This window comes from Pan paniscus, chromosome 3, assembly GCF_029289425.2.
Source record: "Pan paniscus chromosome 3, NHGRI_mPanPan1-v2.0_pri, whole genome shotgun sequence".
Classification (NCBI taxonomy): domain Eukaryota; kingdom Metazoa; phylum Chordata; class Mammalia; order Primates; family Hominidae; genus Pan; species Pan paniscus.
In genome coordinates, this window is record NC_073252.2 from 40,498,794 (window position 1) to 40,512,991 (window position 14,198).

The 14,198-nt window shown below is 43.8% G+C and overlaps 1 long non-coding RNA gene across 1 annotated transcript; it reads left to right on the forward strand.

The window, feature by feature from the left end:
* Positions 1-2,008: 2,008 nt before the first annotated feature.
* LOC103783957 (uncharacterized) lies at positions 2,009-13,950 on the forward strand. The gene is made up of 3 exons (XR_609533.4): positions 2,009-2,615; positions 10,245-10,446; positions 13,691-13,950. It is a non-coding gene; the product is annotated as an uncharacterized LOC103783957 (long non-coding RNA).
* The last annotated feature ends 248 nt before the right edge of the window (positions 13,951-14,198 follow it).

Consider the following 14,198-nt stretch of genomic DNA (forward strand, 5'->3'; position numbering starts at 1 on the left):
AGGGACAGGGGGCATTCGGGTTCTGGATATGTCTTGAAGGTACAGCTATTAGGATTTTTTGATTAATTCCATGTGGAGTTGAGAGAAAGGGAAGGGGCAACGGAGAGCCCCAAGTTTTCTGGCCCGAGCAACTGGAGCCTGGAGTTGTCAGTAACTGGGATGAAGTGGAGGGAAATGCAGATTTGAAGTGGGAGATTGAGAGTCCGCTTTTGGACATGGGCCTGGGTAAGTGGATTCAGGGAACATATTATTTAATTTTAATTAAGCTAAAGTGCATAAAATGGATACTTAGCTTTAAAAGATTTCTACAAAGTAACCACAAATCAAAGATAAACTGAATACTGTAAGTGAAGGTGAATTTCCAAAATACTGCATTTTTGGTTGGTGAGATTGTAAGATTGGTGAACAATACTCTTCTTTGTTTAGATCTATGTATATTTGTGAGGAGTCTCTTCCTGCGACGACAACCTTACACTGACAATTAAAATATGCTGAATTTAAAATCAGACCCCAGAGTAACTGTAATACAAGATGTTAAACCAATATTTTAAAATATAATGAAGCATATTCAGTCACATTGTGCTTGTCAAAAAGAGCAAAATTCTTTTATTATATTGTATGCAATTGTTATTATATAAATAAATAATTTAATATATTTATTTCATCTTTAATTCAAAATGGATATTCACTAAGATATCCTTTTTGGTGTCTGTCCTGTGAGATGAACAATAATTTAGTCATGTCACTTAACGATGTGGACATTTTGTGAGAAATGCATTGTTAGGTGATTTCATCATCATGTGGACATCATAAAGTGTACTTATGCAAACCTAAATGGCATAGCCTTTGCTCCTAGGCTATCAACTTGTACAGTATGTGATCTTACTGAATATTGTAGGCAGTTATAACACAATGGTTACACAGTATATGGGATCACAGTATATGTGGCCACTTCGCGTTGACTGAAATGTTTTGTAGCACGTGACTCTATTTTATAAAGTCATATATATGTATGTAATCTATAAATTTAAAAAATACATAAATAGGGGAGCATGCTCAAAATTTGAATCAGTAAATGGAGAGATCAGAAAAGTTTGGAGACCTCTGGGTTAGAATATAATACTAATTCCAGCCAGATAAGGCAGTTACCTTTGCCATCATCTGTTCCCTCCCAGTAAAGGTGTGGTGTGGATGGAACAGTATAGATTCAGACCCATTGCTAGGGACCCCAGCTCACTGCATATGTATCCAGTGCATTAAGAAGTTTTGTCTAGGGCAAATAAGTGATAATACATCATCTAGTGGAATATTCTGCAAATTCTAAAAAGAATGGATCAATTTGAATTGATATGGAAAGATGTCTGAGATACAATAAGTCAAATAAGCAAGTGATAGAACAATGTACAGTGTCAAATAGACAAATCATACACATGTGCTGTGTATTCACAGAAACAGGGGCTACCTGTAGAGAGTGGAGAAGGAAATTTGTTTTTAATGTACTGTTTAATAAAAAAACATAAACATGTATTTGTTCAATATTTAAAAAGTTTTGAAATGTTTATCCTCTTTGAAACTCCTTTTATGATGTTATCCTGGAGAAATAAAGATATAATATTTTGTATTAAGTTGATCATTGTGACATTATAATGGTGAAAAATTAGAAATAACCTAAACATCTAGCATTTAGAGAATGGTTAATATTGGGGAAATGAACTGTAATATAATGCAGTCTTTTAAAAATCAAGTTTCTGAAAATTTCACCAGATGGAGAAATACTGACAATATGCTAATTAAATTCAGTATTAATCTCGATGTAAAATCTGTGTTAATCTCCATGATGTTAAAAATGCATAGAAAAATAAAAAGCCTAGAAGAAAATATTCCCAAATGACAACAGAAGTTGCCTCTGATAGTGAGATTACAGGAGATTCTTCATTTTCTGAACCTCTGTATTTTCATATTCTTTTCACTTTTTTCTGCAATAAGCATGCATTATTTTGTAATGTGAAAGAAAAAGAAAGTAAAATACTGAGAAAATTATGACGTGCATTCCTGGCATGAGTCAGGAGCTGAATTTTCATGTTTAAATTAGTTTCAGAAACACAGGAGTGGTTTCTAGGCAACCTGCTTGGGAAATTATGTTCATTTCCATTGTTGCTGGAGTGTGCGTGAGTGTCTGAAAGAAAATGTAAGAGACGAACCTTTGCAAAAGCAGGCTCCTGCTAAGGAAAAATAAGCTTTGCCACCCAGTTTTGGTCATGGGGACTTGAGTTACTGTGGCCTCAGAGGCCCCTAGGGGCCTGATCATTTTTTTTCTTTCTTTTTTCCTCCATCTTTTCTTTTCTTTTCTTTCTTCCTTCCTTCCTTTTTCTTGCTTGCTTTTTTTTTTTTTTCAAATGAGTGATTGATTTTAATGAGGATTGCTATAGGTAGGTACAGTACATTAGACATTCAAGCCTCTGCATAAGGTGTGGGAAACTGAGAGGGGAGAGAGAATCAAGCAAAAACCCCCACTCTGTGCCTCTGCTGAGAATCCAGGGCTGTAATTCAGGCCGTTGCAAGGCTTTACAAGATGGATTGTAGCTCAGGATGTGAAAAGATTGCCTCATCATCATGTGAGTCATTTACCATTATTATAGACAATCCTGCTGTGCCAAAGGGCTTTTAATCAGAAGGAAACACTGAAAAATGGAATCAGGGCTAAGAAACGCTTGGCCCAGCCTGATGGGCTGTGGAGGATGGGCTGAGTTAAGAATATTTTTTAGCCTCAAGGGAGATGCGTTCTTCACTAAGCGTTTGCAGAAGGTGCAGAAGGTATTGTTCTCAGCCCACGGTGTGTGTTTTGTTGACCTTGACTGCGTTTTTCAGCAAGAAGGAAAGGCTATTTGCCTGATAAATGGAATCGGAGCTCAGCGTCTCGCTCCTAGGCCCCCTAGTGGTTGTCTTTTGCAATTAAAAAAATGAAGTGACTTGAGGTCAACAGCAGGCTCTTTGGGTAACGATCGCAGGTGACTAGAGTGTGCTGCTTTTGACGCTGGCTCCCCCAGACTTCATCAAAGCTCAGGGGAGAAGCCTTGAAAATCAGGAGCTCCAGAGGGACAGACGCATTTCCTCACAGAACGCGGGACAGGAAGGCAGGAACCTTCCGTTGTGGATGGTGAAGAGCTTGTTCTGTCTTCAAACTTCTGAACCAATGTCCTGCATTCCATGTATGTGGCTCATGGTTCTGACCACTGCTGCTTTAAAATGACAGACCCCTGGGCCGGGCACGGTGGCTCACGCCTGTCTGTAATCCCAGCCCTTTGGGAGGCCGAGGCGGGCAGATTACCAGGTCAGGAGATCGAGACCATCCTGGCTAACACGGTGAAACCCCTGTCTCTACTAAAAATTAAAAAAAAAAAAAAAAAAAAGAAAGAAAGAAATTAGCCGGGCTTGGTGGCGGGCGCCTGTAGTTCCAGTCCCAGCTACTCCGGAGGCTGAGGCAGTAGAATTGCTTGAATCCAGGAGGCGAAGCTTGCAGTGAGCCGAGATCGTGCCACTGCACTCCAGCCTGGATGACAGAGTGAGACTCCATCTCTCACACACACAAAAAACAAAACAAAACAAACAAACAAACAAAAAGACAGACCCCTGGAAGGTAAATGAAGAGAGGGACCAACAGTGACTGCCCCTCCTTCTCTGGCAGCTCTTGAGGGCAGGCCCTTCTCTTTTCATCTTGTACTCCAGGGCTTATCAAAAGGGCTTAGTATAAGTAGACTCCACAGATGCTTGTGGTCTGAATGATATGTGGAGCCCAGTGGGGTAGATAATATTATTCCTTTCACCCATGAGGAAACTGAGGTGCAAAGAAGATTTTTTAAAAATGCCTGAGATCTCTCACTAATAAATGACAGAACCGAAACTCCAGTCCCAAATCCCAAAGCCTTTTTTTCTACCAAGATGCAGCCCTACGCCTCCACCATGCACTCCATCTTGCTGGTCCAGTCCGTCAAGTGAGAGCCTCGTTTTTGGTCTCTGCCTCCTATGGATCAGTCCACCCTGGAGGCGCAACCTTCTTTCCCTTCTCTGAACTTCTGGTTCAGACCTCTCATTTGGCAGCGAGTCACGCCTTTAAGGAATAGTTGGCAGGGTGCAGTGGCTCACGCTTATAATCCCAGCACTGTGGGAGGCTGATGTGGGCAAATCGCTTGAGCTTAGGAGTTCGGGACTAGCCCGGGCAACATGGTGAAATCCCTGTCTCCACTAAAAATAAAAAAAAAAGTAGCTGGATGTGGTGGCGGTGCCTGTGGTCCTAGCTCTCTGGAGGCCGAGGTGGGAGGATCGCTTGAGTCCAGGAGGCAGAGGTTGCAATGAGCTGAGATTGCACCATTGCACTCCAGTGGGTGACAAAGCAAGACCCTGTCAAAAAAAAAAAAAGAGTCAGGTGCAGTGGCTCATGCCTGTAATCCCAGCACTTTGGGAGGCCGAGGCAGGTGGATCTCCTGAGGTCAGGAGTTCGAGACTAGCCTGGCCAACATAGGGAAACCCCGTCTCTACTGAAAATACAAAAATTAGCCAGGTGTGGTGATGCATGCCTGTAATCCCAGCTACTCAGGAGGATGAGGCAGGAGAATCACTTGAACCCGGGAAGTGGAGGTTGCAGTGAGCTGAGATTGTGCCACTGTATGCCAGCTTGGGCGACAGAGCCAGACTCCGTCTTAAATAAATAAATAAATAGGGGGGAAAAAAAGAAAAGAAAAGAGAAAAAAAGCTATGTGGGATGGCAGGCGATGCACCTGGTGAGGAAGGCGGGACAGAGAGTTTGAAGGGTCTCCTATGCCATGATTTAGAGCAGGGCCTTCATCCTGTGGGTGATGGGGGACATGGGAGGATTTCATACAGGCAGGGGAGTGTAACATGGTCAGAGTCCAAAACATTGAAGTAACAGCAGTGTGAGTGGGGACTAGAGGAAAAGGAGACTGAAGGAAGAAGGACCAGCCCCAAGATGGTTTTCAATAGTCCAGGAAATACTACCTTGTAGGGGTTTGGGGTGATGAGAGGGATGGCGTGGGTTTAGCAGACAGGATTGATGGAACCTGGTAGCAGATGGGATGTAGTAGTATGTGAGGGGAATCTGGGACAACTCCCAGTATCTGGCATGGGGGACTGGGAAATGGTGACTTCCTTCATCAAAACCAGGAACCCATGGCAGGCCAGGGGAAGATAGTGAGTTCCACTTTGGCCACATCTGAAATGCTATGGAATCTCCAAGCAGAGCCATCTAGGAAGTGCTTGGTATGTGAGAGTCTGAGCTTTGGGTAGATACTGGTTTCGGATGTAAAAACGCTGGATCAGGTTTCTCTCTCTATAGACATTCAATAAACATTGTTTTGAGTAGCTAATTAAGAATTACAGGGCACTGGGAAAACAGAAGGATGTTGCAATGTAAATGTGGATGCTCTTACAGTAATGGACTGATGGTTGCAGAAAAGCTCAAGCTAAATAACACTAATTTTTCAGCTATAAATAAACCTGCCTCTGCAGTTGGGGTTTTCAGTTACGCAGGAAAAAGAAATGCAGCCATGGAAACGAGGAAGAGAGCTACGCAGAGGGCAGCTCGTGCCTGCAGGGCAAAAATGTTAGCACATTCTAGCCAAAATGGATGATGAAGTATAGTCTGATCCGGTGGAAAAGAAATGCAAGTCTAATGTCCTGGGTTCAAGTATGAGTTGAGCGTCTGTCACAGAGTATCAGACATGAAGCAAATGTTTGCTATCTACTTTTAGAGATGTTGACAGTGTTGTAAGCTTTTTATGTGTATCACCTCATTCAATCCTCAGAACAACCTCATGGCAGAGTCTTTGTTCTGCCCCCTTTAGAGATGAGTAAACTGAACACAGAGTTTAAACAACTTTCCCCAGGCCACCAGCTAAAACGTGGCAATTCGATGATTTGAACCCAGACAGCCTGAACCCAGAATCCTTTCAGGGACTCTTCACTACTCCTAACTATGCTATGCTGCCTTTCCATGCAAAAAGCTAGGAAATATCACTTTGCACAGCCTTCATTTTCTTATCAGTCCATGGATTTTTGTAAAGAGCAAGGGGCATAATTTATATTAAGGCCTAAATGACAGATGTATATTTTCATTGTGTTTTCTATGATTGGCTCTTCAAGGGAGTAGTGTTTAAAGTTTTGCCCCAAATGTTCTTTTCAAGGAGAGCTCTGGGAGGTCCCATGATTCTGTGACTTTGCGTTTGCAGAACACAGCAGATGACCTGAGCAGCATTCAATCAGTGATCACTGTTTATTGAACTCAGTGTCACAATAATGTTCATGGACTCACAAGTAAGAAAGACCTCGGTTCTATCCCAGCACTGCAACTTGGACATGCTACTTAAAACTCTCCAAGCCTGCCTTCTGTAAATGGGATAATACCAGCAACCTTTGCAGAGGTATAAAGATTACCATGGTAAACTGTTTCCATGGTCACATAATTCACAATCCAAGATAAAAGAGTCATTAAGCCCACAGACACACAAATAGGCAAGCAAAGGCTGGAGAAGCACATTCTAGGAGAAAGGAACTGCAGAAATCTTGCGTTGGCAGGAACTTGACACGTTTGATATACTACAAGGTCGGCAAGACCTTCTCATAAGTTTGTGAAGCAATTAGTATTCTTTTAGTCAACAGTCAGCATTTCTCTATGTGTGTAGTATATTTATAACTAATAAAGTAAAACTTATGCTTTTAAGAAAATATTTTTTCCCAAACATTTAAGTGTTAATTGCATGCCTAAATTAAGTTCGTTTTTTTGGTTTTTTGCTTAATTAAAATCACAACACAAATCCATTGGATCTTAAATACCTTAAAAGCCTTTAAAAACTGGCAAAACATACTAGTTATCACAAAGATTACAGAAATTATGACATAACATTGCTTTTTTTTTTTTTTTCAGACAGAATCTTGCTCTGTTGCCCAGGCTGGAGTGCAGTGGGGCAATCTCGGCTCACGGCAGCCTCTGCCTCCCGGGTTCAAGCAATTCTCCTGCCTCAGCCTCCTGAGTAGCTGGGATTACGGGCATGCACCACCATGCCTGGTTAATTTTGTATTTTTAGTAGAGACAGGGTTTCTCCATGTTGAGGCTGGTCTCGAACCCCTGACCTCAGGTGATCCGCCCGCCTCGGCCTCCCAAAGTGCTGGGATTACAGGCGTGAGCCATCGCGCCCTGCCATAAACAATCTTTAGGTTGGGCCCTTTGAAAAAACAGAATCTTGTTTCTGATTTCATGGAACTTTTAGGTCCCTTTTCTCTTCAAATAGATTTTGAGTTTTGGAAACCAGAAGCATATATTCTTTAAATTTTTCAAAATCAGCTTCCCTATCCCAGTTCAGCCATTATTATATATTGATTTGATCTGTTGGTGTGATTGATAATTTAGGTATGTTTTATCAATATCTCATTATAATTATATGATCATCTAAACCTTGCTACTCAAAGTGTGGTCCATGGGCCAGCAGCATCTATATCACGTGGGATGCAGAATCTCAGCCTCAGTCAGGCCTCCTGACTCAGAATCTGCATTTGAACGAAACCTCCTGTGATCTGATGGCCATTTAAAGCCCAGATGACTCATAGAAAGGATGCAGCTACCTAGATATGAGGGATGGAGCCTGTGGCTGGCAATCTTCTTCAGGACATGCAATGAATTTGGCATCATGGAACCCACTATTACTCTCTCTTTTCTTATAGTTTGAGGTTTCGTTATAACTGCTAAGATTTTCTTCTACCTTGACCAAGAGAAGAAGGCTTGGGACTGAATCCTGAGAAATCCAACATTGAGGGAAGAAGCAGATGAGGAGGAATTGCGTAGGAAGTTAAGAGAAAAGCTGGAGTTTTCCTGCCGTGGAAACCCAGAGAAATGACTGTACTAAAATAAGTAGTGAGCACCTCACTGTGAACATTAGCCATGTTCCTATTGGGATTGTTATGAGTAGCAATTTTAAAATGAAGAACAAATGCTATCTTAGACGAGCTAGAGAAGCTCATGGAGTCTCATCACAGAGGTCTCTCCCAAGAGTCATTTTCCCGGACCTTTGGAAGAAGGATCGATGGTCCCCCATGGTGTTGAACGAAGTGCTTATTTGCAGAATTAACTCACAAAAATGTTAAATTCAGAAGAAATGGTCTGTTCACTGAAGTGTTACATTTTCTTCTGAGGGGTGAGGTGAGGATGTGAAGGGAAAGGATGACAACAAGCCGAGGTAAACTTACTTTGAAAGAATAGTACAACCTTCCCACTACTTTGTTTTCTGGGCCTCCCATAGCACTTCATGCACTGATTTTTTTAAAACATAAACAAAAGGTTTAAATATTGTTTTCAAAATTCCCTACCCAGGGCTGGGCACGGTGGCTCACACCTGTAATCCCAGCACTTTCGGAGGCCAAGGCGGACGGATCACTTGAGGTCAGGAGTTCAAAACCAGCCTGGCCAACATGGTAAAACCTTGTCTCTACTAAAAATACAAAAAATAAAAAAAATTAGCCTGGCGTGGTGGTGTGCGCCTGCAGTCCCGGCTACTCGGGAGGCTGAAGCAGGAGAATCGCTTGAACCCGGGAGGTGGAGGTTGCAGTGAGCCGAGATCGCGCCACTGCACTCCAGCCTGAGCGACAGAGTGAGACTCTGCCTCAACAAAAACAAAAACAACAAAAAATTCTCTACCCTAAAGAATTGGGTAAAATCCAGTCCTCCAAACCAGGGGAAGAGTTAGTTCCTGGAATACTCTATTTTGATCTTGCAGAATTATACTCCCTTAGAAATTAATCCAGATAAGATACGAGAAAACAATAAAGCAGGAACATTCTAGAAAGTGTATTGATTAGGACAACTTGACTCTAATAATCTATTTCTTAGCTTAAATCTGTTAATAGATTTTATTATCATAAGCACTTGGCTATTAGCCAGAAATCCTGGATAAATGGACGGATCACTGTAAATTTGGTATTTGAAGCTGTTATATTTCAAACTGTTTTTTTTTCTTTGTATGTGCTGTCTCTTTAGAGCTGGTTAAAAACAGCAGATTTCACATATGACGTTATCTGCAGTGCCCTGTGCAGAGGCCTGCAGGGAGTTTACAGAGACACCTGGTGGCTGAGAAGGTGAAGTACCTTGGCTTTGTCAGAAGATAAAGGATTCGAATTGTGTCTAAATTTGGTTTCTTTTTGTGGCTGAGAATTTCACTCCTTTCTTAATTATTTTAGTAGAAATGCACATTTAAAAAATAGACTTTGATTTTTAAAGATTATTTTTAGAGCTTTCACTCTTTCTTTCTGAAAAAAATCAACCAGGTGAATTGACCAGTTCCATCAGCTGGGCTGAATCTCATCAGGGCCAGGACCAGAGTGAGGCAGGAGAGGCACTTGCTTCCAGTGCACATTTAAGGGGGAGCCAAAAATATTAGTAATGAATATAGATAACTTTTTTTGAGACAGGATCTCTATCTGTCACCCAGACCAGAGTGCAGTGGTGTGATCATAGCTTACTACAGCTTTAAACTCCTGGGCTCAAGTGATCCTCCCGCCTCAGCCTCCCCCACGTAGGAGGGACTGCAGGTACGCATCACCATGCCCGGCTAATTTAAAAGAACTTTTTTTTTTTTTTTTTTTTCTGGTAGAGATGGGGGTCTCATTTTGTTGCCCAGGCTGGTCTTGAAGTCCTGTTCTCAAGTGATCCTCCCACCTCGACCTCTCAAAGTGTTGGGATTACAAGCATAAGCCACCATACTTGGCCTTAATACAATATTTCTAAACATCAAAATTAATGAAAATATTTCATTATAAATAAAAATACCAAAGTTTAAAAACAGGATTAGTGGCTGGGCATGGTGGCTCATGCCTGTAATCCCAGCACTTTGGGAGGCTGAGGCAGGTGGATCGCCTGGGGTCAGGAGTTAGAGACCCGCCTGGCCAACATGGTGAAACCCCATCTCTACTAAAAATATAAAAATTAGCTGGGTGTGGTGATGCATGCTTGTTTTCCCAGCTACTTGGGAGGCTAAGGGAGGAGAATTTCTTGAACCCGGGAGGTGGAGGTTGCAGTGAGCTGAGATCATGCCATTGCACTCCAGCCTGGGCAACAGAGAGAAATTCTGTCAAAACAAATAAACAAACAAACAAAAAACCAATAACAACAACAACAACAACAACAAAAAACAGGATTAGTATTGCCAATATTCTCTCTCTCTCTCTTTTTTTTTTTTTTTCAGGCTCCAATACGGCTCGGAAAGGCACTGAGAAAACCTAGCCTTAGCTAGGCTAAGAGCCTAGCTTCTGGCCTGGCTTTTACATGGTCAGCGGATGTGAGTCCATCCCCCCTGCACTGGTTCCCCTTGTCCTTTCTGTGGCTCTCCTGGATTCCTCTCATTCAGCTCCTTGGCGTACAGAGCCTATGTCAATGGCAATGGTGAGGTGAGAAGAAGAAACGGAGAAAGTTAAAAAGTGTCTTCGAGGAAATCACTTGGGAATAAAATCTTCCAGTTCTCCTGCTTTACCTTTCAGTACCCTCCCTGCTTCCTTCCAAACATGCTTCCAGAAGCAGGCGCCTAGGCCATTCATACCCACGGGGCTGCTCTCGGCTAAGTAGGCCTAGCCGAAGAGACGCTGAGGGCAGGTGGGCAGGTGGGGTGGGAGATGGAGCAGCGCGTTGCTGCCTGGGAGAAAGCACCTCCTTGCCTCTTTTCAGTTTTAACATGTCCCTTTAGTGCCCACTTTCCAGGACAGGGCAGAGGATGCGGGAGCGGGAGATGAGTGAGGTCTTGGGGCCATGGGGCCATGCTGCTTCTAAGGGGGCAGAAGCTGTGGGAGAGGTTGGGGGCTGGTAGCTCTCAGAATAGCCTGGGAAGGGTATCAGCTGGGTTTGCACAGTGTTGTCTCCGAATCTCCCAGCTCCCCTTCTCTATGATTAGCATCCTTGAAGTAGCGTGCTACTGTTAACAGAAGAGCAGAGCGTGCCCCTTCTGCTTTTTCCCATGCTTGTCATTTGCCTAACTCTTACAGTGTTAGCAGAGAGACAGTGTTTGCAACGAGCAGGGAAATATTGCACAATTGTGACTGCAGGGTCTGCTATGAGAAGAGGAAGCAGAGCCAGTGGGGTGAGAACCTCCTGGGATGAGAAGGGGTCGGAAACTCAAGAACAAAGGAAAATGTCTGAGAAGTCCCAAGGAGCAAGTGGGCTACCGTTGAGGACAGAAATTTCCCATGGATGAGGTCTCCTCTGCGCAGCAAAGAAAGACCCCAGAAACAGGAGGAAGCCAGGAGATACTCACCCTATACCACACTGTACGGTTTTATAGCTTTCAAATATATTCCCTCAGGGGATTTCAGGGAGAATAGTATGCACCCTCTGACAAAGCACAGACATCAGAGCCCGCTACAGTCCCCAGATCGCTCACTTGGACATACCGGATACCCTGGATCATATATCAGCTGCTCTCCTGACCCAGAAAACTGCATGTCTCTTATCACCCACTCATGTCTCTTCATGAACTTGGCTCTTCTGTTGGCAACTTTATGAGTTTCTTTTTACCAGTGGGTGCTTTCTGACTACCGTAGCCTGTGTGGTTTGGCAAGGGGAATCATAGTGGCATTCACTGAGAGTCTTGCTTTGTGCCAGGTGTGTGCTTGGTACTTTATCTGCTTTCTCTTGAATCCTCACAATAACCCTTTTGGGTAAAATATTATAATCTTCCTTTATACAAATGAGAAAATGAGACTCTGAGAAATAATTACTACTCACATGACTAGTAAGTGGTGGTCCTAGGACTTGAACCGGGGCCATAGGACTCCTCCTGTGTCCTTAGGTCCTTTCTGTTGCATTAGGTCAGCAGAGACATGGGGAGATGCCTCCACACCCTCCCCCTGCAACCGTGGCAGATGCTGCTAACTGGACTTGGTGGTTGTTTCCCTTGAGCTAGGACTATGTATAAGGGAAAAATTATGGTCCATGTTCTCAAGGAATTTTGCTTTGACATAGGTTAAAATATAACACAGCAGTAGACTGACAATGTAAGGCTGTAAATAACACCCTGGCCATGAGTGCTAAAAAAATCAGGTAAGCTTATGAATCATAGGAAATATACCCACCATTCTTTGTCTGAAAGCTGGCCTTTCCCTTACTTCTTAATTCCTTAGATTTCTCATTCTAGATATTACTCATTTATGCATCAACAAATATCCTCTAATATCCTCTCTGTATCTGGGAGAACAGCACAGAACATGACAAAGCCCCCACTTTTGTGGAACTTAATTTTAGTAGGGAGACAGACGATAACTACCAAGTGCAATGCATACATGCAGGTCAGCTGGTCCTAAGTGCGAGGAAGGGTGGATCCCAGAGATGGAGAGAGGGCTGGGATGTTACTCTATGTAGCATCATCAGGGAAGGGCTTCTGATAAGGAGGCACTGGGCAGAACCCAGGAAGAAGAAGGGGAGTCAGGAGGATATGCTAATGGTGCTCCAGGCAGAGGGAACAGAAGGAGGGGCGCAGTGTACGTGTGGAATGCAAGGAGGCCAGCACGGCTGGAGCTACATGAGCGAGGGGGAGAGTGTTGGAGAAGGAAAGTCGGGGGAGACGTCACGTACGGCGTTGTAGTTGCCAGTAAGGATTTTGGCTTTTATTCCAAATAAGGTGAGAATCCACTGGAGAGAATCCACTGGGCAGAGGGGTGACATAATCAGATTTGTGTTTTAAGATGACCACCTGGCTGGGCTTGGTGGCATGTACTTGTAGTCCCAGCTATCTGGGAGGCTGAGATGGGAGGATCTCTTGAGCCCAGGAATTGGAGGCCACAGTGCACAATGATAATGAGGGAGTGCAGTGAATAGCTGCTGCACCCCAACCTGGGCAACACAGTGAGACCCCCAGCTTATAAATTATTTAAAAATAGGCTGGTCATGGTGGCTCATGCCTGTAATCCCAGCACTTTGGGACTCTGAGGCAGGTGGATCGCCTGAGGTCAGGAGTTTGTGACCAGCTTGGCCAACATGGTGAAACCCTGTGTCTACTAAAAATACAAAAATTAGCCAGGCATGGTGGCAGGCACCTGTAATCCCAGCTACTTGGGAGGCTGAGGCAGGAGAATCGCTTGAACCTGGGAGGCAGTAAGCTGAGATTGTGCCACTGCACTCCAGCCTGGGTGACAGAGTGAGACTCCGTCTCAAAAAAAAAAAAAATTAAATTAAAAAAATTAAAATAGAAATAAAAAATAGATGAAATGAAATAAAATGACCGTCTGGCTCTTACCTGGAGAAGGGAATTCAGGGGCACCGTTGGCTGCTAGGAGGCAAGTGTGGTTGGTGCAGATGGCAGTCAGCAATGGCTTAGACCAGGAAGACAGTAGGGAAGGTGGGGAGAGGCGGCTGGGTTCCTGATATGTTGTGAAGGTGGAACTGCTGGGGTTCATTCACAGCTCGGATGTGGGGTGTCCCAGGTTGAATTGCATCCTACAGAATTCACACGCTGAAGTCCCAACCCCCAGTACTGAAGAATGTGACCATATTTGGAGATATGGTCTTTAAAGAGGTAATTAAGGTTAAGTGAGGTCACTGGGGCGGGACTAATTTCATCTGAGGAGACAACGGGTTTGGGTACAATCGGGGAATAAGGTCACAACCTAGAAACCAAACAGAACTCTGGGACTCTGTATCTCTTAGGGAAATTGCCAGAGCCCTGCCCTCCAGGCCTGTCCTTATTCATGGGGATCTGAGAAGAAGAGATTAGGACCCAGACATGCACAGAGGAGACCCTGTAAGGACACAAGGAGAAGACAGCCATCTGCAAGCCAAGAAGAAAGGCCTTGGGGGAAACCAGCCCTGCCCACACCTTGGTCTGGACTTCCAGCTGATTCTTGGATGAGCTGGTCCTTAGGCACGGAGGCAGGACTGTGAGAAAATAAATTTCTGTTTTTAATTCACCTGGTCTATGGTATTTTGTTGTGGGAGTCCAAGTAGACTAATACATGGCGTTTGAGAGAGAAGAAGCGAGGATGATGCGCAGGAGTTGGATCTGTTTGAAGTTAGGTTAGGAAAGTTCATTTCCTTCTCGATGCCCAGAAGCACCAAGAGAGATTGTCCTGCTGGGTTTCACTCAGAAGAGTTTTCCAGTCCACTACACACCACTGACAGAGCCAGAGCACAGTGGGACAAGAGTGAGACACAGGCG